General features: G+C 40.1%; 1 protein-coding gene across 10 annotated transcripts in view; it reads right to left on the reverse strand.

The window, feature by feature from the left end:
• The window catches only part of bicd1a (bicaudal D homolog 1a), a 207,803-nt gene that overhangs the window by 88,797 nt on the left and 96,374 nt on the right, over nucleotides 1-22,632 (reverse strand). The window lies entirely within an intron of this gene.

A 22,632-nucleotide genomic window follows, 5' to 3' on the forward strand; every position in this document is an offset into this window, starting at 1 on the left:
CCAGATGAAATATATCCATGGATGTTGAAGTAAACAAGACTGGAAACTGCTGAGGCACGGGCTATATCTTCCTTGGAGTCAAGGGTGGTGCTGGAGGACTGGAGAATTGCCAACATTTTGCTTTTGCTCAAAAAGGCTATAAAGATCAGCTCAGCAATTTTGTTTAACTTTGATGAAACTTTTGGAAACAATTTCTCAGGGTAAATTGAACAGTCACGTGGAAAAATGTGGCTTGATTCAGAATAGCCAGCATGGATCTGTTAAGGAACTATCATGTCTCACTAATTTGCTGAAGATTTTTGATGTGGTAAGAGAGCCTGACGAGTGCAAGGTTGTTACTGTAGCATATATGGATATCCAAAAGGTGTTTGAAACAGTAGCATATAAGAGACCTGTGGGGTACGTTAGAGGGTATGAAATAAAAGGGACAGCAGCAGCATGGATACAAAAGTAGGTAAATGACAGCAAATGGACAGTAATGGTTAATAGTCAAAATTAGAGTAGTACTAGAAAAGCACAGCAGGTCAGGCAGCATTCAAGAAGCAGAAAAATCGATGTTTCAAGCCAAAACCCTTCATCAGGAATGGTTAATAGATGGAAAACACTTACAGTGCAGTTCCCCCAAGGGTTGGTACAGGGACCTTCACTTGATATATAGAAATGATCAAAACTCTAGAGTCCAGCAGTCAATTTATCAGTTTACAGACAACACAGAACTTGGAACAATTGCAAGCTGTAAGGAGAACAGTGTAGAATTTCAAAACAAGTGACACATTGGTGAAATCAGCAAGTAGGCGACCGAAGAAATTCTGACAGAAGAGATAGTGGAAAACAAAGGGTTCTACTCTAAAAGCTGTGACAGACTGGACTGATAGAGAGAGCTGTTAATAAAACAGATGTATGAGAACAGATCCAGGGCTGAGATACTTCAGCCAAGAGGAGAGGTTGGAGAGATTGAGGCTATTACTTTTCGAGGAGACAGCAAAGAGGAGATGGAGTTTAAAAACCATGAGAGAACTGGACAGAGTAGATAGAGAGAAACTATCATCATTCATAAACAGATCAAGGAGCAGAAGGCAAAAATTTAAAGTATTTTGCATAAGAAGTATGATGATATGAACTGAGAAAATCTGTTTCACACAGTCAGCAGTTAGGGTCCATAATAGTGGAGGTAGACTCAACCCAAGAGAGATTTAGATGATTATTTAAATAGAAACAATGTGCAGGGTTTCAGAACAAAGGCAGGGGTTTGGCACTCAGCTAAAATGGTACAGAGTTGGTACAGATATGATAGGTTGAATGGACTCCTTCCACACTGTAGTGATTGTGTGGTTGTAGCATTAACTATCATGTATTCTTTCTACCTCACTTACATTACCATTTGATTGCTCTTGGTTAACCAGATACGGCAGAAGTAGCAAACCAAAAGAAGTGACTCCTAATAAGTAACACCAGGATCCTGTACCTCAGGAGTGAACCACACATCGGGGCTTAACTGGTGTTTGGCAATGATACACAGTCCGACTCCGAGGTTAGGAAGAACTGCAAACAGCCCATTGTACTTGAGGCTTGGGATAGCCCTATGGCTTGCTCTGAGCTGCTACTAGTTTAGTATTACTGAGACATGCAACCAGATGGTTGAGTCTTTTACACTGAAAGACTGTGGGCAGAATCACATTTGCTGTAGAGTTCAAGGGAATGTCTATCCTGGCTATTCTATTAAGAGAACCATAACAACCAAGAACAGGCCATTCAGAAAGCCACTTTGAAGATCCAACATACTGATTGCTAATATATGTTAGCATTGCTGCAGACACTCTCCATACACCGTTTTGTCAAGTCATGCAACATTTTTAAGATGAGCAATCAATTCTTTCAAAATGAAAATGGAGTTGGACGCAACAATGAAATCCCATCATATCTCTGTTGCACATTTCCAGGCATTCACCAATATTCAAGTAATAAATCAACATAAGAGTTAATGAATTATTGACTAGTTTCAACAAATTACTGATAAATTACGAGAAACAACTGATTAGTCTATTACAATGAGCCTAATGTTCATTAAAGCTGAGTTCAATCAATATCTTGTGTATTACTTCTAAATAAATAGCTGAGTAATCTCTGCAAGCTCAAATTCAATTTTACTTCAACTCTGTTCAGCTGGTTGCATTTTCTATTACAGTAAATATCATGACCAAGAGCAGCAGTTAGGTGGTTTCTTTACCTCACATTAATTTTCAGACAAAGACCAGAATTCTGCATTTTGGATTTTAGGTGTGGTGGTGTATGTGTGTTTGGGGTCATCACTTCCACTTGCACCCCGATGCCTGAAACATCAATTCTCCTGCTCCTTGGATTCTGCCTGACCTGCTGCGTTTTTTCAGCACCACACTCTCGACTCTGATCTCCAGCATCTTCAGTCCTCACTTTCTCCTAGCATTTTCACACACAGCCATGATTTAGAATGGAGGAGCAGGGTCAAGGGGCTGAATGGCCTACATCTGCTCTGACGTTCCTACCACTTTTCATTTATCATTCAGCTGTGGCTCAATTGGTCTCACTCTTAACTATATCTCAGAAGGTTGTTGTTTCAAGTCCCACTTCAGCACCTAAAGTCTAGGCTGACACTCCAGGACAGTACGAAGGACTATCAGAATTGCTATCAATCAGATGAAGTCAGAAGGCACAGGTTAGTCCAACAGGTGTATTTGAAATCACAAGCTTTCAGAGCACTGCTCCTTTGTCAGGAGAGGCACATTGGCACAGAATGAAATGTTAAACAGAGACTGTTTTCTCAGGAAAGCATAAACATTAGCAGGGAACTATTTGAAAAGGAGCAGGAGAGTTTGTCCTGGCTAATACTTATCCAGTGATCAATTCAACAAAAACAGAAAATATGGTCATTAAAACAGTGCTTGTTTGTGGGATCTTTCTGTGCACAAATTGCCCAACAAGTTTCCTTTGTTACCACAGTGACTGTAGTTCAAAATCTACGCTGCTTTGTGGTGAGATGCCAAAAGACAGCTGTCCACATACCGCACCTCACCACTGTCTCTCTCAATCCCTTAATATCTCTGACTTGTCTCACTATTTGTTCGTCATCCAGCAGTAGGTGAAGAGAAATGGCTCCAACTGATTATTGGGATGACAAATCCCTCACAGTTGCTGGACCTCAACACTTGTTTCCTTGACACCTATTTCATCTCTCACTCTGGCAGCTAAATGACGCAGAACCAGGTTATTTGTAATTTAATTATATTCAAAAGAAAAGCAAGTTTCTGGTTACCTCTACAATATACCCCCACTCAATGTTGAGCCGACCTTTTATCCTACTCTAAGGTCAAACTAACCTACATACCCTTCATTGTACTAACTTCCATGTACCTATCTAAGAGTCGCTTAAATATCTCTAATGTATCTGACTCTCCTACCACTTCTGACAGTGCATTCCATGCACCCACCACTCTCTGGGTAAAGAACCTACCTCTGACATCTCCCCTAAACCTGCCTCCAATCACCTTCAAATTATGAGCCCTTGTGATCGACATTCTTTCTCTCTAGTGAAGGGGCAATCTGTGGTCCTCTGGCAACGTTTCTGTTGTTGGTGTACTGGTCCACCGGACATTTTCCAATCCTCATCAAGTTACTGGAGCATTGCTGCTTGATATTGTTATCTCACTCACTGTTATCACTCCGGACTAATAATTCTGACTTTGAAGAGAAAGAATTCTAATGACATCAAATGCAAACCTGCTATAGCAACCAGATGGTTTTGCTGTCAGAATGAATTCAGTTAAAGATTCCTGAATGAGCTTGAGTGGGTTATACTGCTCATCATCACTGTCAGCATTTGCTTCTGCTTTCAAACTCCATTGATTTCTGTCATCTGAAGGCTCCTCATTGGTGATAGGAATGGAAAACATTTCCACCACTCCTACATATCACAGACTTCCTTCCTGTTGACAGCATTAAATAATTACCTTCTGCCATCATAGGTAATCTCCTCAGATTTTCTCTTCTTTTTGGGTTCTGCCCTGAGTCCAGGGAGCCCAATGGGATCTTCTGGTAGTTGCCCTTGGAGTGGTTGGATGACAACAGTTATTTGCTAACTGGCCTCTCTTTATATTGACTTCTTTTAGAGTCGTAGAATCCCTACATTGTGGAAACAGGCCATTCGGGCCAACAAGTCCACACTGACTCTCTGAAGAATGTCCCATGCAGACTCATCAGCCTCCCCCCTCGCCAACACCCCCCCTACCCCCAACATTATCCCTGCAACCCTGCATTTCCCCTGACTAATCCACCTAACTTATACACCTCTGAACACAATGGGCAATTTAGCATGGCCAATCCACCTAACCTAAAAATCCCTAACGGAGATTTTTAATTTATTACTGGAGTCCCGATAGTTCCCTTCCCAACCAAACTATTAGCCAGGAATTTATTTTATTCTGTCATGTAATGTGGTCATTGCTGGCAGGGTCAGCATCTTGATGTCCATCCCTGATTACCCTTCAACTGAGTGGCTTGCTCAGTCATTTCCAAAGGCACATTGTTATGGGTCTGGAGTGTCATGGAGGGTAGACTAAGTCAGGATGGTAAATGTTCTCCCCAAAAAGACCTAGATGAACTTATTTTCTTTTACTAGTTAAGCTTCCTGATAGAATCCATACCTGCAGGTGGGACTACATTTAAACTCCTTCTAGCCCTCATTGCTCTTTCTACACCTCTTACTAGGCCTGAAGTCAACGCACTTGTGACTGTTGACAGTCTATATAAAATTTTTTTCTATAGTGGCAAGGTTCTTAAGCTGTAAACTCACTTGGACTTCCAGAAGTTTCTTCCCCTGGGTTCAATAGATTTTTTTCATTGTAGAGTCATAGAATCCCCAGTTAATGCAGTTTCTGACATTAACTCTTTCGGGATCATTATCTCAGATGACAATAAACTTTCCACTTTCCAGTCTGAGAACAATTGAGATGTGGGAATGGTGTGGAAGCAGGCCATTCAGCCCATTGAGTTCACACCAACCCTCCGAAGAACATCCGACCCAGATCCACCCATCCAATCACTGTAACCCACAATTTCCCAAGGCTAATCCACCTAGCCTCCACATCCTTGGATACAATGGGCAATTTAGCATGGCCAATCCACCTAGCCTGCACATATTTGGTCTGTGGGAGCACCCAGAGGAAACTTACGCAGATACGGGATGCATGTGCAAACTCTACACAGACAGTTGCCCAAGGGTGGAATCAAACCCAGGTCCCTGGTGTTGGGAGGTAGCAGTGCTAAACCCTAGTTGATCACTGTGCAGTGCTTGTAGGTATAAGGAAATTGTCATTAATTGCTTTCCTTTGACTGAGTCTAGGATTGTATTTGATTTACAATTGTGGAGGATCAAGCACTATTAAGTGTTGAAAGAAGATGTTCAGTCTTTAGCAAGGTGTAGTTTGTTACATTATAGTAATTAAGGACAAATTAACTAATTGATTAGGTATTATTTCTGAGACTATGAGGAAACCTGTCGCTACAGGTCTGCACTACATACAATCCTACAATTGCTCTGCCTCATTTATTCCCAAATATGTATGGCATCATTATATTAGGTGCCGTTTAATGCAGTTTCTGAAATTAACTCTTTAAGAATTATTACCTCATATAATAACAAATCTTCCACTTTACAGTGAGGACAATTGAGATGTAGGAATAAATTGGATGGTATGGTGGCACAGTGGTTAACACTGCTGCTTCATTGCACTAGGGAACCAGGTTCAATTGCAATCTTGGGTGACTATCAGTGTAGAATTTGCGCATTCTCCCCATGTCTGCACGAATTTCCACTGAATGCTCCAGTTTCCTCTCGAAGTCCAAAAGATGGAATGCTAATTTGCCCCATAGTGTGTAGGCGAAGTGGATTAACCATGATCAATATGGGGATAGGGTGGGATGCTCTTCAAATGGTCAGTGCAGACTCATTAGGATAAATGCCCTCTATCTCTATGGTAGAGATTCTATAATTCTATGAAATAGAGTGATATTAGTGACAATGAAGGCCTCAGTCCAGGTCTTCTGCATTTCCAGTCTCTTGTGCTTTATTTCTGGCTGGTAATATAAAAATAGCTAAAGGCAACTGTTGATGCATCTTATAAGAGAAGGTCATTTTCATTATTCACCTGACAGATAAAGCAGACAAAAACACATCTTTTCAGGGCAAACACTCTCAGAGATTAACAATGCTGCCAACATTTGCTGAACTGTTCATTCTCAAAGGGATATCTGTCAGAACCTCTGCCACATTACCTTTAATCTTACATTATACAACGTACAATAAAGAACATAATACAAATCTGCTTCATGCTGAGAATGGCCAATTCTTCACACACACGCGCACACATCCTCCCCCTGCACTTGTCATGTGAAATTATAAGCAGCAAGCTCTCCCAAGTCCAATACAGGAGGCATTTTATACTATATAGCATTCAACTCAATTCTTCTAATGAATCCTAAGTTCCCCCTAGCCACAGCCTTCCTCAAAGTGAGAAACAAAGCTTGGCTCCTTCATGATTCAGCATGTTTTTCCAATCAGTAGCTGATGTGCAAACTATTAGCTGATGTCAGCCTCGGTAAAAATAAGGGTGCTCTAATGTGCTCCATTCAACTAGGTTAGGGAGAGAAAACTTTGCTCCTGCTCATGTCCACCATCTAGCCTGCATGTGTGTACATATAAGATGAGTTCAGGAAAGCAGACCCCAACAAAGCAACACCATGGAGCATAGGAACATAGGTCTCACTTTCCTGAAGAAGTGTCATTCTACATGTCCTCACTTGCCAGGCCATCGACACTGGGCACTGGGCCAATCACCAGTGAAACAGTAGGTGGCATATGTTTCCAATTAAGACTTTGATGACTTAGGAAACTGCTGTATCAAATCTAGCATCCAAAGCAACAGTGCACAACTGCATTCTGAAAGCTGCAACTGCCCTGAGGATGCAGGTAAGGATAATTTAGCACTTTTTGAATGATCATCGTAAAATTGTGCATCTACACTCATCATCCAGGCCTGTATGAATAACAACTCTCGGCCTCAGGGCATAAATACAATAAAAACAAAATCAGAAATAGAGCACTCTTCCACAGTTGCCTGGTTAACACTTTGAATGGTATCATTACTGCATGCCTTTAGGAATAGATACCAAATAATATATAAGTTGAATGATAACAGAATGCACGGGTGAACAACAGTGCTTTGATCAAGTTGGACATTTTGTCAATTGGAGTTTAGGAGGTGAGAGAGAATTGGGGGCCTTCAGTGTCCCAGTTTCTTTCCATCTATCAATCATAAATCCATGAATTCCAGTGCTCACTGTAAGTGTACCATGAGGTTCATCAGCAGAAAAGCCTGCAATGGTTAAAGTAACTTTATCTTGGTTTACGTGTACTTGGCATGAAGGCATATGCTCAGTGCTGTGCTGGCTGCTCTAGTTGCCTTTCATCTGATGTACTGTAGGTGGGAAATGTCATCATTCTCAAAGCCAGGAGCACAAGGGGACAACATTGCTTTGCATTGATCATTCTGAGTTATAATATGTGATAATAGGTTGATTTCTGGCAGAAGGTCAAGCAGCTGATTTTCCATCTCCTTATTTAGCTGTCAGAGATGCCTAAATGAAGTTTTATTTCTAGTTTTGTAATGATATCAGTTTGAATGAGAATTCGGAAACATTAGTACCCTTAAGTTTTGGATAAAGACTGTAGTCGGGCAACCAGTTACATCTGGCATTAATTCTCTTTCTTTTCCATAGATGCTGCCAGGCCTGAAGGCATATCCAGCACTTTACGTTTTTTAAATTTCAGTCACATCTAGATTGAAACCAACCAGGCTGAAAGATGTAGTCTGTCAGCCAATATTGCTGGCTGTGCGTAAGAGTATTTTCAACCGGAATAAATATATTTGTCTTTCTTTGAGAAAACCTAGTAACTATAAAAACGGAGCTGATTGAAGCAAGTCGGGATTGGAGATACATATTTAAAAATAGCATAAGTTTATTAACTGCACGGTCTAATCCTTAGACATTTTCCTCTTAGAATGTCCTCTTTCAATTTGACTTGATAATGCTTCAGTAGTTATGTTATGTTATATAGCCAGCAGGTATAATGGATAGAAACAAACTTTTAACTCTATTGTTTGACCATACATAAATATGACACATTATCTCTAACAAAATATGAGAAATAACCACTGGCAAAAAACTAAAAAGGCTAACATATGTCTTACATGTAGAACAGGATGAAAATCCAGAAGTGGCAGAACTACAATGCCAGCAATAATTGTAGAAATTCATAAATTGCTCCAAGAAAAATCCAATGTTCAATAACTATCCATCTGAATCCTGGAATCCTATTACAGCCTTACATTTCTTTGAGCAAGCTTTTGCTTATCTGCTTTCATGTCTCCTTCTTTGTCATGGTGTTGAATTTCAATTTTAACACACCAGTGAAACATCAAGGAATGTTTTATTACAGTAAAGTTTCTCAATACATACAAGTCATTGTTGCTAAAATTGATCCCAATGCATGGCCATTACATATTTTTAAATAAAAACTGTACTATTCACAACAGTGAAATCATTCAATCACTTCTCCCATAACGTTAGTACTGATTAAGTACAGAGATGCAGGAGCTGGAAAATGAAACATCTTTGAGCAGCTAATATTTCAAACCCTTTGCATTAGGTAATGAAAGTAAAAACCTGAACTGAAATCTGGGATTTAGGAGTTATTTCTTTATAAATGGCCACCATTATTAACCCTGATATGTTCTGCCCTCACAATCTACTGTAGATACAAAGATGAGTTTTTCACCTTTAGCAAAGTCTTCACATCTGATTAAACTTACATTAGCTACCATAGCACAAGAACTAGACATAGGGTAATACAGTACTGAAGGCTTCAATAGACATTTATAACAGCTCCTGGGATCTATTTATATATTACAACATGTGCTGCAGTGTCTGGGCTAGTACTGAGCAAGTTGCTTACAAATATAACATGCTTCCCTTTGTGTGTCATGTTGCAAGGAGCCACAGAAAGATAGGGCCGAATTGTGCATTTACTGGTTACCTTAAGTTGCATCAAGTTTTGGAAGAGTTTTTAGCTGTGAGGCCTAGCAAGGTCTTTCGCTACATCTTACCAAGTTCATCTCATTAACTATAAAAACAGAAGTTGCTGGAAAAGCTCAACAGGTCTGGCAGCATCTGTGAAGAAAAATCAGAGGTTAATATTTCGGGTCCAGTGACCCTTCCTCAGAACTCCAGCATTGCCCCTCCCTGGCAAAGTCATAGCACAGCAGTCACAAAGCCATGTTTCTCTCAGCACATAACTGGCACGCCTAACACTTCCTCACACTTACAATTCCACTCTCTCACCCTCGTCACGATTTAACCACCAGTCCTCATAGCTTACCTATCCTCAGTTACATCCCATTCAAACACCCTATTTAAATAACTGCTCCTCTGTCCCCAGTGCACACTGTTGATTGTCATTGGCTGAGAGGGGAAACATCTTATGCAGACATGTAATTGGGTAATTTTGAAGATGTGCTTTAATTTGCAGCCAGCAAAAATGAACATAATCAAAATGACTACTGGTGCAGCTCACCTCCACAATGTTAGACTAATCCTAACACACTGACCAATCGTCATGTCACAGGACATGACGATCTTCTGCACGCAGCTCTCAGCAATTGGATCCAGGTATCAAGCAGGCCCTGACTTTTAGCACCTGATGCAGCTGAGCTTTGCTGTGCAGAAAGAGGCATGTCTCCTTCCCAATGTCCTCATCCTCCTTGGAAGGCTGTTCTCATACAGCTGTTCCTTAGCATTTATCACATCAACTAGCTGCCTCCTCCACATGTGCACAGCACAGCATGGCGGGGTGATGGACTACACTGGAGAGTGCCAACAGCAGAACAGCATTTTCAGTAGCCCCACTATCTGCTCCATTTAAGAATTCCACACATGTGTTACCCTCAGAAAAACAAAATCCTCATCTCTGGTTTAAATGAGGTACCCTATGATCCTAGACTCTCCCCCAAGGGGAAACAACCACTCCTCATCTATCCTGTTAAGTCTCCTAAAAACCTTGCATGTTTCAATAAGGGCTCATTCGTCCAAACTCCAATAAATACAACCCAATCTACCCAAGCTCTCCTAATAAGAAAATCTTTCCACCCAGGATCAACCGAGTGAACCTTCTCTGGACTGTCTCCAATCCAGCATAGTGTTCTTGAGATAAGGTGACTAGAACTGGTCAGAGTATTCCAGGTGTGGTCTGACTAGTGCCTTGTAAAGTTTAGCAAGACCTTTACTTTGGAAAAATTACACGTGTGCCCTTTGCTGCAATATCTGGCAAAAATTAATCAATAGACTCTTGGAATTTTTTGTCTGTATGACACAAGTTGGAGTCTATGAGTTGATTCGTACCTTGTGCTGGCCTTGAAGAGCACTCCAGAGCTTCTCTGGATCTTTTATCATTTTCAGAGAGAATGGATGCATTTACTGTGTGAAGCATCTTCTTGCCAAGGGCAAGAAAAATTTTCAAAAATTGCTTCTCTGAATCATTTATTGCTTGTTCTGTGGAATAAAGTTGTATATCTTACATAAATAGCTGAAATTCAATAAAGATGCCACTCACCATCAAATCCATAATTAAATGCTTGCCTTCCATTTCTTGTTTTCATAAGATATGTTCATTGCTTTATTTGGTTTGCTGTTCTGTCCTTTTACTTTCTACTTTTTTTTGTTTCTATTTTATTTTTCAGTGTTATACCTCCTCAATTAATATTGATGACCTTGGGACAAGGTTTTTAATAAGGAAGTCCTATTGTATTAAGTGTGCACCAAATAAACAGTGATATCATCACAAAGTGTGAATTGACAAGGCAAAATAGCAGAACCAACTGACAGCTACATATGGGGATGTTCTTTCAGTTCAGAAAGCTATTTCTTAAATACTTAAAATGCCATAATTATGAACAGGAGGGCTCTGTGTTAAAACTGAATATATCATAAAATCATATGACCATAAGAGCAGAAATTAGGCCATTCAGCCGTTCACGTCTGCTCAGCCATTCAATCATGGTTGATAAGTTTCTCAAGTCCATTCTCCTGCTTTCTCCCTGTAACCCTTCATCCCTTTGACATTCAAGAGCCTATCCATCTCTGTCTGACCTGGCCTCCACAGCCTTCTGTGGCAATGAATTCCATAGATCCACCACTCTCTAGCTGAAGATGTTTCTCCTTATCTCCATTCTAAAAGGCCTCCCCTTTATTCTAAGGCTATGCCTGCAGGTCCTAGTCTCTCTTATCAATGGAAACATCTTCCCAACATCAACTCTGCCAGGCCATTCAGTATTCTGTATGTTTCAATTAGGTCCCCCCTTATCCTTCTAAACTCCATTGAGTATAGATCCAAAGTCTTCAAACAATTCTCATACATTGATATAACATTTGGCTGCTTGAGTTTTAATCTATTCAGATCCCTTTTACATTGCTGTGTCTCAACCTTTTCATTGGATGGCATGCTGATACTCTTCTGTTTCTTTATAAAAGTATCACTGAGCTGATAGCTTGAGAGGACATGAACTTGAGCTACCAAACAAATAAGGTACAGGGCATCTACTTTTCAAATGTGCACTTAAGCAAATGTATTACTGTTAGTCTTCCAAATGCTACGAATAGCTGTTGTCTAGTGGATCTTCAGTAGGGGTTCCAAGAGTCTGCAAAGGAGACCTATTTTACAGGTAAATGGATTTTATGGCCTGCTTCCACATTGTAGGCATTCTATGATTCTATCATCAAGATTTGGAATGTGAACATAGGAAGTATAGTAAGTTTGCTGATGACACCAAAATTGGAGGTATAGTGGATAGTGAAGAAGGTTACATTAGAGTACAATGGGATCTTGATCAGATGGGTCAATGGACTGAGGTGCGGAAGATGAGAGTTTAATTTAGATAAATGTCAGGTGCTGTATTTTGGAAAGGCAAATCACAACAAGACTTATAAACTTAATGGTAAGGTCCTGGGAGTGTTGCTGAACAAAGAGACCTTGAAGTGCAGTTTCATAGATTCTTGAAAGTGGAGTCACAGGTAGGTAGGATAGTGAAGAAGGCATTTATTATGGTTTCCTTTATTGGCCAGAGCATTGATTATAGGAGTTAGAAGGTCATGTTGTTGCTGTACAGGAAATTGGTTGGGCCACTTTTAGAATATTACATGCAATTCTGGTCTCCCTCCTAATCTAAAGAATGCCGTGAAACTTGTAAGGGTTCAGAAAAGATTTACAAGAATGGTGCCAGGGCTGGAGAATTTGAGCTATAGGGAGAGACTGAACAGGCTGGGGCTGTTTTCCCTGGAGCATCAGAGGCTGAGGGGTGACCTTATTGAGGTTTATAAGATCATGAGGGGCATGGATAAGATAAATAGACAAGGTCTTTGCCCTGGGGTCAGGAATCTGGAACTAGAGGGCATAGGTTCAGGATGAGAGGGGAAAGATATAAACGGGACTTAAGGGGCAACTTTTTCACGCAGAGGGTGGTGTGTGTATGGAATAAGCTGCCAGAGGAAGTGGTGGAGGCTGGTACAATTGCAACATATAAAAGGCATCTGGATGGGTATATGAATAGGAAGTGTTTAAGAGGGATATGGGCCAAGTGTTGGCAAATGATCAGCATGGATGAGTTGGTCCGAAGAGTTTGTTTCCATGCTGTACATTTCTATAACTCTATTACTCTACCATTATGCAAGAACATGGGGAGGATCTCTGTAGAAATTCTACCATAGAATTCCTCATTCAAGCCAACAACAGGCACCACATCCAGTGCATCACATGCCAACATGAACAATGATAAAGGTAAATTTAGTTAATGTTCAGATCTACACACAGGCTGACATCTTAAATACAAGTATACAAATTCAGAGCAGAAACAGGTTATTCAGTCCTCCAAGCCTGCACCACCATCAGTATGATGATGGCTGGTTCATTTTTGTTTCAAATTCCACTTTCTTATCCATCTCAAAATATCTTTGGTTCACTTACCTAACAAGAATCCACCTCTCCATAACACAAAACATTCAATAACCCCGCCTCTGTTGCCTTCTGAGGCAAACGGTTCCAAAGTCACAGAAAAAAAAAATTCTTCCAGCTCTGTCCTTAAAGGAGTGACTGTTAATTTCAGAACTGTGGCCACTAGTCCTGGACTCACCCACATGAGAAAACATCCTTTCCGCATCCACCTTGTGAAGATCATTCACAATCTTATTAACCTATTAAAAGTCACCTTCTCTTTTCCAAACTCCAGTGCAAACAAGCTCAGCCTGTCCGATCTTTTCTCATAAGTCTTGCCTCCAACACATTTAGATCCTCCCTTGCATACAACAAACAAAAATACACACAGTATTCAAGGTTTGGTCATACCATGTGTAACTGATGCATAACATCCTTATTTTTAAGTTGAAATTCTCTCTTAATAAAGGATAGCATGCCGTTAGCCTTCTTGGTTATGTGCTGTATCAACATCCAAGCTACATCATCTTCATCTCCCCATCTGTCTTTGTGTCATCTGCAAAGCTAGCCACCATGTCCTTCATACCCTCATCTAAATCATTGATATAAATTGTAAAAACATTGAGGGCCCAGCACAGACACCCAAGGTCTCCACTTGTCACATGTTGACAATCTGATGAAGACCCATTTATGTGTACTCTCTATGTTTTAAAATTAATTTCCTGCATAGAGCTGTGATGTGTCATTGTCTAGTTTGGCTTCTTCTACAGTAATGATTGCCTTTTAGTAATTTTCATGCAAAATCATAGAGTCCAAGTGTATGACAGTCACACGGTAATGTGCGACAGAAAACCATTAGCCCTGTCAATTACATCAACAGTGAAAGCTTGATGAGTATGACATACTGCTGGTTTATGAGTGATATATCATAGAAACATTGTAATTAAGAGCTGAAGAAGGCCATTCAGCCATCCAAGCCTGCTCAACTATTCATCATGATCATAGCCATCATCCAACTCAAAAGTATGTTCTTGCTTTTCCCCATTGTAGTGATTAGAAGCAGCTGGATGTTGTTGACAATGGGACCTTTGATTGGGGTTGTTAACTTGGGTCAATCAGGAAAGCCCGAGCTGACCAATCTAACCAGGAGATATAGAATTGGCTCAGTTGAGGGAACTGACCCTGAGCTGGCTGGCCACAGACTGCATACAGTGCACAAGTAAATACAGGGTGATTGGTGACGGCATACCGGCCTCTGCGCAATTATTTCACCCCTGTCTTTTCATCCTGTTGGTCCCAATCTCCAACTCGTTCTTCAAATTATACAGTGTTTTAGCCTCAACTGCTTTCTGTAGTAGCAAAACCCTTTCTGAGCTCAGCATTGAATGTACAACACTAGCTATTCATTACACTTGCATTTGCTCACATACCTACTGTGAACATTTGCAATGGAACCTGTAGTTTGAAAACAGCTTTCTTTATAGGTGATTGTGAACAGAAGCAATCCTTAATCAATCAGAATGAAAAAAAACCTCATTCAGACACATGAAGTTTAAAGCTGAAAGGGTAGTTAACTCTAACTAAAGTAAAATAGAAAAGGATAAAAAAAATGAGCTTTCGAGTAAGGTATAAATGAGACAGAAAGCAAAAATAAAATTTAGGCCTCAATAATAATTAAAATACAAAGTAAGAGAATTTAAACTATACAAATTCACTTTTAGCAGTAGTGGTTTGTTTTTGGCAATAACAAAGACTTAATGATGTCACTAAAACTTTACACACTTGAATGAGTAAGCAACATTTTCTAGTCTGTTTAGTGCTATTTAAATTTCATGTTCTTATGTTTCAATAATGAGTCTCTGAGCAAGACATTGGAATGGTGCAGCTTTTGGAACATGCATGGCTACTCAGTTAACAAGTTCTGATTTTTTTTTGTTTTCAACTGAGCATGTTCAGATGCCTGAAGTTTCTAAATTTGATATAGTTCGAAATAAAAGAAGAGTGTTGATGACCTCATTATTATTTCTACCACAACATACAGGCCACTGTGCTAGAACATTAACTGTTATGACATGATTAGCACAACACCACATCCTCATCAACATGTGGCAGCACTGATACACTTCTAATATCCCACTGTTAATACTGGGTTACACTCAGTTAAATGATTGTGATGGTGTGACCTGGGTTTGACCTGTTGTCCTATCACTGACTGCTGACTGGTACGCATTCTGTGAATGAATCAATTAGTCTGTGGAAATACAAGGTCTTAGTGACTAAATGATTGTGTACATGATAGAAAACTTGCACTTTTCCATTTTCGCCATTGGAAATCATTGGAAATGTAGTGTTAATTAATGTGAGGGTTCTTAATGCTGTGAAACAGAGTATCTCCTACATTCAACACACAATGTCAGTTTCAAGATCAGGTACAGGAAGACTGAATATCATCTGGGATAGGGAGCCAGCAGTATAGTTCTAATATCAAATACTTCCAGGCAAGGTATACAGTGTTCTTAAATGAAGGTTCAAATACCAAAAACCATGATATTTAGCAAGGAAGATGATAATAGGAGCAGGTGAAGATATGGTCTGAAGTTATTAAAATTTACATTTTAGTACCTGGTTAGAAAAGGAAAATTGAAGCAGGATGTTTTCTTGTTTCAAAACAAAACCTTTTCAGTTTTCTTGGTCAATTTTGCCATTAAGCAGACCACTAAGCAGCATTACCACAAAATTTGTATTTTCCAAACAAGGCAATAAGAGAAAATGACAGAAAATCAACTATTCACTACAATTACTCTATAGCTTTCAAAACACCTCAGACAATTTGAAGACACATTCAATACGTGCTTCACAAGATAAGACCAAAGGCCAGTTCTTGTTTGATAATGCAATTGGTTTTAGGAATCTTCTTCAGAGTGGATTTCTTCTTCCTCTATTCTCACACCAGTTTTTCATAAGCATCAAATTCCTTTGCTACAGCACAGTTATTCCAGGTATGCACATGTTATGACTTCATTTGGTTTTCTAGAGGACCTGACTCTGTTCACCACTCAGAATTCTATGCACAATCTGCTCTGGGCATGTCTTAAATTCCTGGGAGACTCTTCCACAATGCAGCCTGGAACACATGTTTGATTTCATGCATGGCGTACAATATACGTAAAACAGGAATTGCTGGGGAGAACATTTGAGGCCGCCTACTAATTTCAGGATAGCATTTCGTAGCTTGGAACATCATCTTTCAAGCTTGGTTTCAAATTTCTGGGCTCCTCTAGGCTCTGGATTAAACCAGAAAACTTAATTTCTACCAAAGGACCCAGACTATTGTCTTCTCCCCCATCACTGGAATAATTAAGACTTCAGTCTCATGCTAAGTCTGTTTCTGTTACTGGTTCCACTATTTTTCAGATTCAGTCTGTTCTTGGCCTCATGTTATTTAATGCACAGGTAAGGTCATGATAGACCAGAACAATGTGGGAAGCAGAGCCTGACCTTTAACTATCATGACCTTGTCCTTGCCCCAAGACCCAATCTACTGAGACAGCATGGTTGCCATTTGGAACAACCTATCCCATATCACATGTTTAAAACAAATTCACACACGACTATCTTCCATTCATCACAATGACAACTCTGAGCAGTGCATTGCCATCATAGAAACTTAGGCACCTTGGCATTGAAGCATTGTGTAAGACATGCTGAGAGAGTATACAAAGCCAAAGGTGAGACGTTGGAGAGAACACACAAACCTCCAAACACCAACATCTCTGCATGCTTCAAATAAAGGGCAGAGTCTACAGATGGACATTAACAATCTTCTCAAAATCTAATGATCCAGAGAGGAAGAAAATCATCCTCAATGCCAAGGGACTTCTAGGAGGGACAAACTCATTTGGGCTGTGGAGTTTTCTGTTCCTCCATAAGAATATTTAGGAATTCCCACAATCTCCCATAATCAGTGACTATAAGCCTCCTAATTAGCCAATTCTAGACTCACAGCTAGATCAAACCGTGGAAATATTGTGATACTCATTCAGCCAGGGGAGTCTGATTCCAAAATAAGCATTTCACAAGGTGAACAGCTTCAGGCTTCCTCAATCATTGGCAGAGCTCCCAAACTTCAACAATGTAAGTTATCACAGCTCCAACTCCACTTCAAATGAGGAATGGTCTTCATTAAACATTTTTGTCAAACATATTGGACTGAATTTTTTCTAAGTCACTGAGTGATGTGGGTATTGATGAGAAAGTTTTGAGAATCATGCGAGTTCACCAGTAATAAGATTCTCAATGTCAAAAACAAAACGTCCTATTTTTCAATGAAGTGTTAACTGGCAAGGCAAGATTCTCACTAGTGAATGACAAGAACCTATTTGCATGTATCAGCATGTATTATTTGCTACTTCCCATTATCCCACTCATCGGATTTAAAACTAGATGATGACAATTCCCGGCATGAAAGAGAGAGTGGTAACCAGGTGACTCCAGCTTGCTGCTCCTCTCGATAATTGTCTTGAAAACCAAGGCACTGACATTTCGCAGCACACTCCATGGGTGTTAGTGACCACATATGGCCACCTGTCCGTTAGCACCTCCAGGTCCACATCAGGAAAGTGAGGTGCCAATTCCCCAGTGCCAGGCATGTTTGGGCCAATTGATAAGAATCATAGAGATCAGTTACAGACTGAATGCACAGTTCAGTGTCAAAGATGGTGCTGATAGCAGGAACCCTGAGAGGTCCTGGCAGTGGACAGTACTACTGCATGTACCAGGTAGGACAGTATGACAAATGATGCACAGGTAATGAGACTAATTTGGAAAGATAATACAAGAAAATTCATTAGGGTACCAGGCATACCTAAAGCTGAGGCACCAGCCAATTGAAGCTACAATGCAGGACTACTTGCATGTCAAATAACATGAGCAACATAGACAGGGCTCAGTATTTGAAAATCACGCAGCTTCAATTCAGAGTTTATGAGATGGAGATTGAACTACAGGCAGGGATGTTATCTGGATCCTTTGTACCAGGAGGAAATCACATTTCTTAGTGTTCTGATTTGGTCAGTGGTCAGGAACAAGAAAGTGTGGCTGTAGGTGAGGCTGGTAAGGTGATGTCTGGGCTTTGAGTTCTCCAATTTCAAATAACTCCCCCTTCCCTTGACTCCCTTCCCAGCCCCTCCCACTATTTTCCTGCCACCAACTGGATCCATTCCCCTCATTGACCAACCAGGTCATACCCTCTGCTGTCTTCGCCTATCCCTATTTCTGCACCTTACCCCGCCACCCCCCTTATCTGCAGCTCCGCCTACACACACCCCCAGTCCTGAAGAAGGGTTCCACCCGAAAAGTAACCTCTCCACTTCCCGATGTTGCCTGATTTGCTGTGTTCTTCCAGCCTCCTGCTGGTCTACCTTGGATTCCAGCATCTTCAGATTTTTTGTTCTCTAAGGAGTGCAAGATTGTCAGCCTCTGCAAGTGTCTAAAAGATCTCAGGCACTCTCAGTCTATTTAATTGGAATAGTGGCTGCAGGCTGGATAAACAAACTGACCATAGAAAGTCCATTGTCTATAAGCCCCCTGACAGTAATGGAATAAAATATGCAAGAAGAAATATTGGGTGCTTGTTATAAAAGGACAAGAATAATCATGGGTGACATCCATCTACATATAAATTGCAACAATCAGATTGGCATTAGTGGTCTGGGTATGGAATTCATAGGGTGCTTTTGAGATAGTTTCTTACAGCAACACATTGTAGAAACATCAAGAGACCAGGTTATATTAGACTTGATATTTTGCAATGTGGCAGGATTAACTAATAATCTCAGAGTTACAGTGTCCCCCAGTAGCAGCAACCACAATATGATGGAATTTTGCATTAAGTTTGAAAGGGAGAAGACTGGGTTTAAAATTAATATTTTAAACATAAATAAGGAATAGCATCGGCATAAAAGCTGTGCTAACAGAACTGAATTGTCAGACATGGCTATGGGATAATCAAAAAGTCCTGTTGAAGGGGATATTTCAGAATACTCAGATTAAGTACAATTCTTCTATAAAGAAAATTTCTAAATGGAGGACTCAACATCATGGTTAATTAAATGAAATAGCAAAGCATTACACTTAAATAAAACATGTGTCACTATATAAAGTAGGAGGTCAGGATACAATGAATGGCAGAGAATAACTAAAAGGTTAATTAAGATTGAGAAATTAGATGTATGAGGACACCTGCTAGAAGTATAAAGATGGGTATCAAAGGTTTCAACTGATATTTAATGAGTAAAAGATAAATAAAATGAGTGTCATTCTCTAGAGAGTGATAACAGGGAGTTAACAGTTAGAAAATAAGGAAACAACCAATAAAAGTAACAAAAGTTTTGCTTTTTTTTATTATTCATTCATGGGATAAGGATTTCACCAGCTCGGCCAGCTCTTATTGTCCATCCCAGATGCCTTGACAAGGTGGTGGTACGTAAGTAAATGTGGCTGCTGTTTTGTGTGCGTCAAAATCTTACTAATGGCAATATTTTTCATGTTAAGTTAATTTATATTTTACAGTGGTAGCTGTTGAAGGAAGGTCATTGTGCAGGACACTTTTATTTAAAACTCATTCATGGGATGTGGATGTCACTGGGTGGGCCAGCCTACCATTGCCCACCCTTGAGATGCCTTCTCAAAGACTGCAGTCTGTTTGGTGTAGAGACAAGAGTTTGACCCAAAGTCACCAAAGGAAAGGGGAGGTACTTCCAAGTTGAGCTGCTGAGTGGCTTAGAGGGGCAATTGTAACACCCTTTTAGCTGCTGCTCTTGTCTTTCTAGATGAAGTGGTTGTGGGTTTTGTTGTTGATGGTAAAGGTAGCGAATCCTTGTGGATGTGGTGCCAATCCAATGGGCTGTTTGGTCCTGGATGGTACCGAACTCCTTGAGTATTGTTGGGGCAACACTCATCCAGGAAAATGGGTAATATTCCATCTCATTCCTGACTTGGGCCTGGTGGATTGTGGAAAAGCTTTGCAGAGTCGAGAGGTTGAGTTTCAAACTGAAGTTGTCTTCACTCTAGTGAAATCAACAAACATTCTAGCAATGCCTGTAAATCTAGAGGTGAAAGGGAGACAGGAACTTGTTTAAATTACATGAGGGAAGTAGTACCAAGCAAAGTGAGGGATCTGCAGGCTAACCAATCTCTTGATCCAGTTGAACTTCATCCTGAGGTTTCAATGTGGCTTTTAATGAAGTAGTAGATGAGTTGGTGATAGTTTTACAAAATTCTCTAAATTCAGGAACAGTTCCATCAAACTGACAAGTAGCAAGTATAATCTCTGTAATCAAGAAGGGAGGAAGGCAGAAAGCAGGAAACTATGGACCTGTCGTGGAGAATTGATCATTAAAGTAATTATCGCTGTGCACTTAGAAAATCTCAAGGCAATTGGGAAGAGTCGGCATGGTTTTATCAAAGATAGGTCATACTTGAGGGACTAACATTACTGTTAGTAATGAAGAAGAGCCTGTCGGCATGTTATACTTGGATTTCCAAAGACATTTGATAGGGTACCATATGAAAGGTTATTATGGAAAATAAATGCTGATGGTGTAGGGAGTAACATGGATAAGAGATTGGTTGGCTGGCTGAAAACAGAGACTATTAACAAATGGGTCTTTATCTTTGATGTGACCGGTGAAGTACGGCAGCTGCTCTGCTATGACCTTGACTTTTCACCATTTACATTGATGACTGAGATGAAAAGGAGCAAAGACATGGTAAACAACACCAAGCTAGGTAAGTAAGTATGTTGGGAAGAAGACATAAGGGAGTTGCAGATAGATGTAGATAGGTTGAGTGTGTGGGCAAAAATCTGGCAGAGTAAAATCTGGGAAAACGTACAGTCATTCACTTTGCCAGGAAGAATGTAAAAACAGGGTACTGCTTAAGCAGAGAATGTTTGCAGAATTCTGAGCTGCAGAGGGATCAAATACAAGAGTCACAAAAAATAAATATGCAGATACAGACGTAATCAGGAAGACTAACGAAATGCTATTTTTTATTATGAGAGGAACTGAACATGAAAATAAGGATGTTATACAGGGCATTGGTGAGTCCACATTTCAAATGCAGATTTGGACTCCTTACATAGCAGGATAAAGTAAATGCATTGGAAGTGGTTCAGAGAAGGGTTTACTGGATTGATAGCTGGAATGATTTTTGAGGACAGGTTGAACAAACTGGCCTTGTTTCCAACAGAGTTTAGAAGAATTGGGGGATTGGTGGTGACTTGATTGAAGTATATAGGATCCTGAATAATCTTCACAAGGTGGACATGGAAAGGGTATTTCCCGTTTTGGGTCGGTGCAGACCTAGTAAAGACTGTTCTAAAATTAAGAATTACCCTTTTAGGACAAGAAGGAGGATCATTATCTTTCAGAGGGCTGTGTGACTTGGGAACACTGCCTCGGAGAAGGCAAAGTCAATGATTATTTTTAAGATAGATCCTTCCTAGGCAGGAATGGGAAAGGTAATCAGAGATAGATGGGGCTGAACAACCATGATCTCATTTGAGTAGCAGAGCAGATTTGAGAGCTGAAATGGTCACTTCTGATCCTGTTTGGTATAATTGTATGTTCAACTGGCTAAATGTAATGGTGGATCTGAATTGTTGATCCAACTGATTGCACCATCGAAAGTATTTGTCAAATAACCACTGAGAGCATTACAGATAAATCTTCAAATTGTTTGAGAAAAATGGTCAGAAAATATTATCAGCTCAAAGTTGCCAAATAATAGGAAGCAAATTATTGTTACATAAACACAAAATTAATGCATTTCTATAAAGCCAGAAACCTTAGAGAAATAGACTGATTTACAGAAATTCATCAACCTTCTTTTGCAAAATAATCCAAGAGTGGTGCACCATCATAAATAAAGGTGATGAATTTAACCTGAGGGTTCACTACAGATGAAGTTGTGAAGCCAGGACATTCATGGTAACTTCAGCTAGTATGGGAGTTGAACCTACAATGCTGGTATCACCCTGCATTGCAAACTAATCATACAGCAAACCGAGCTAACTGACCTCCACATTCTCTACATTCAGAACTGACATAAGATCATCTATTATCCAGGCTGTCTTGTACTGAATTTAATGTCTCTAGAAATGCTCATAATATAATTTGCTCCAGTAACCTGGCCACAGCAATGTTAGTGGCCTCTGTAGGACATTCACATCACAGCAGACAAAACATGTACTGTTCAAGTTTGACATTAAGGTTTCAGGTTTTTAACCAATTGAAGATCAATTGGTTGAACTCCGACATGAGCTCAGGACTATGAGAAAGAGAAGTGCCATTTCTGAGGATCTCTGCTGCAACACATCTATATGTGACTAACAGATGAAAAGAAAGTTAGCTGCAATTATGTTCCCCTCCTCACCCCTAACTGCCACAACTGAATGGCTTGTCTACTCTCATTTACAAAGACTATGTGAAGAATGAGTCCAGTTTTGGAGGTCTGTACTTATGAGACTGTGACTCAGCATTAATCAGTATCTCCAGTCA

This window comes from Hemiscyllium ocellatum, chromosome 19 (assembly GCF_020745735.1).
Source record: "Hemiscyllium ocellatum isolate sHemOce1 chromosome 19, sHemOce1.pat.X.cur, whole genome shotgun sequence".
NCBI classification, from domain to species: domain Eukaryota; kingdom Metazoa; phylum Chordata; class Chondrichthyes; order Orectolobiformes; family Hemiscylliidae; genus Hemiscyllium; species Hemiscyllium ocellatum.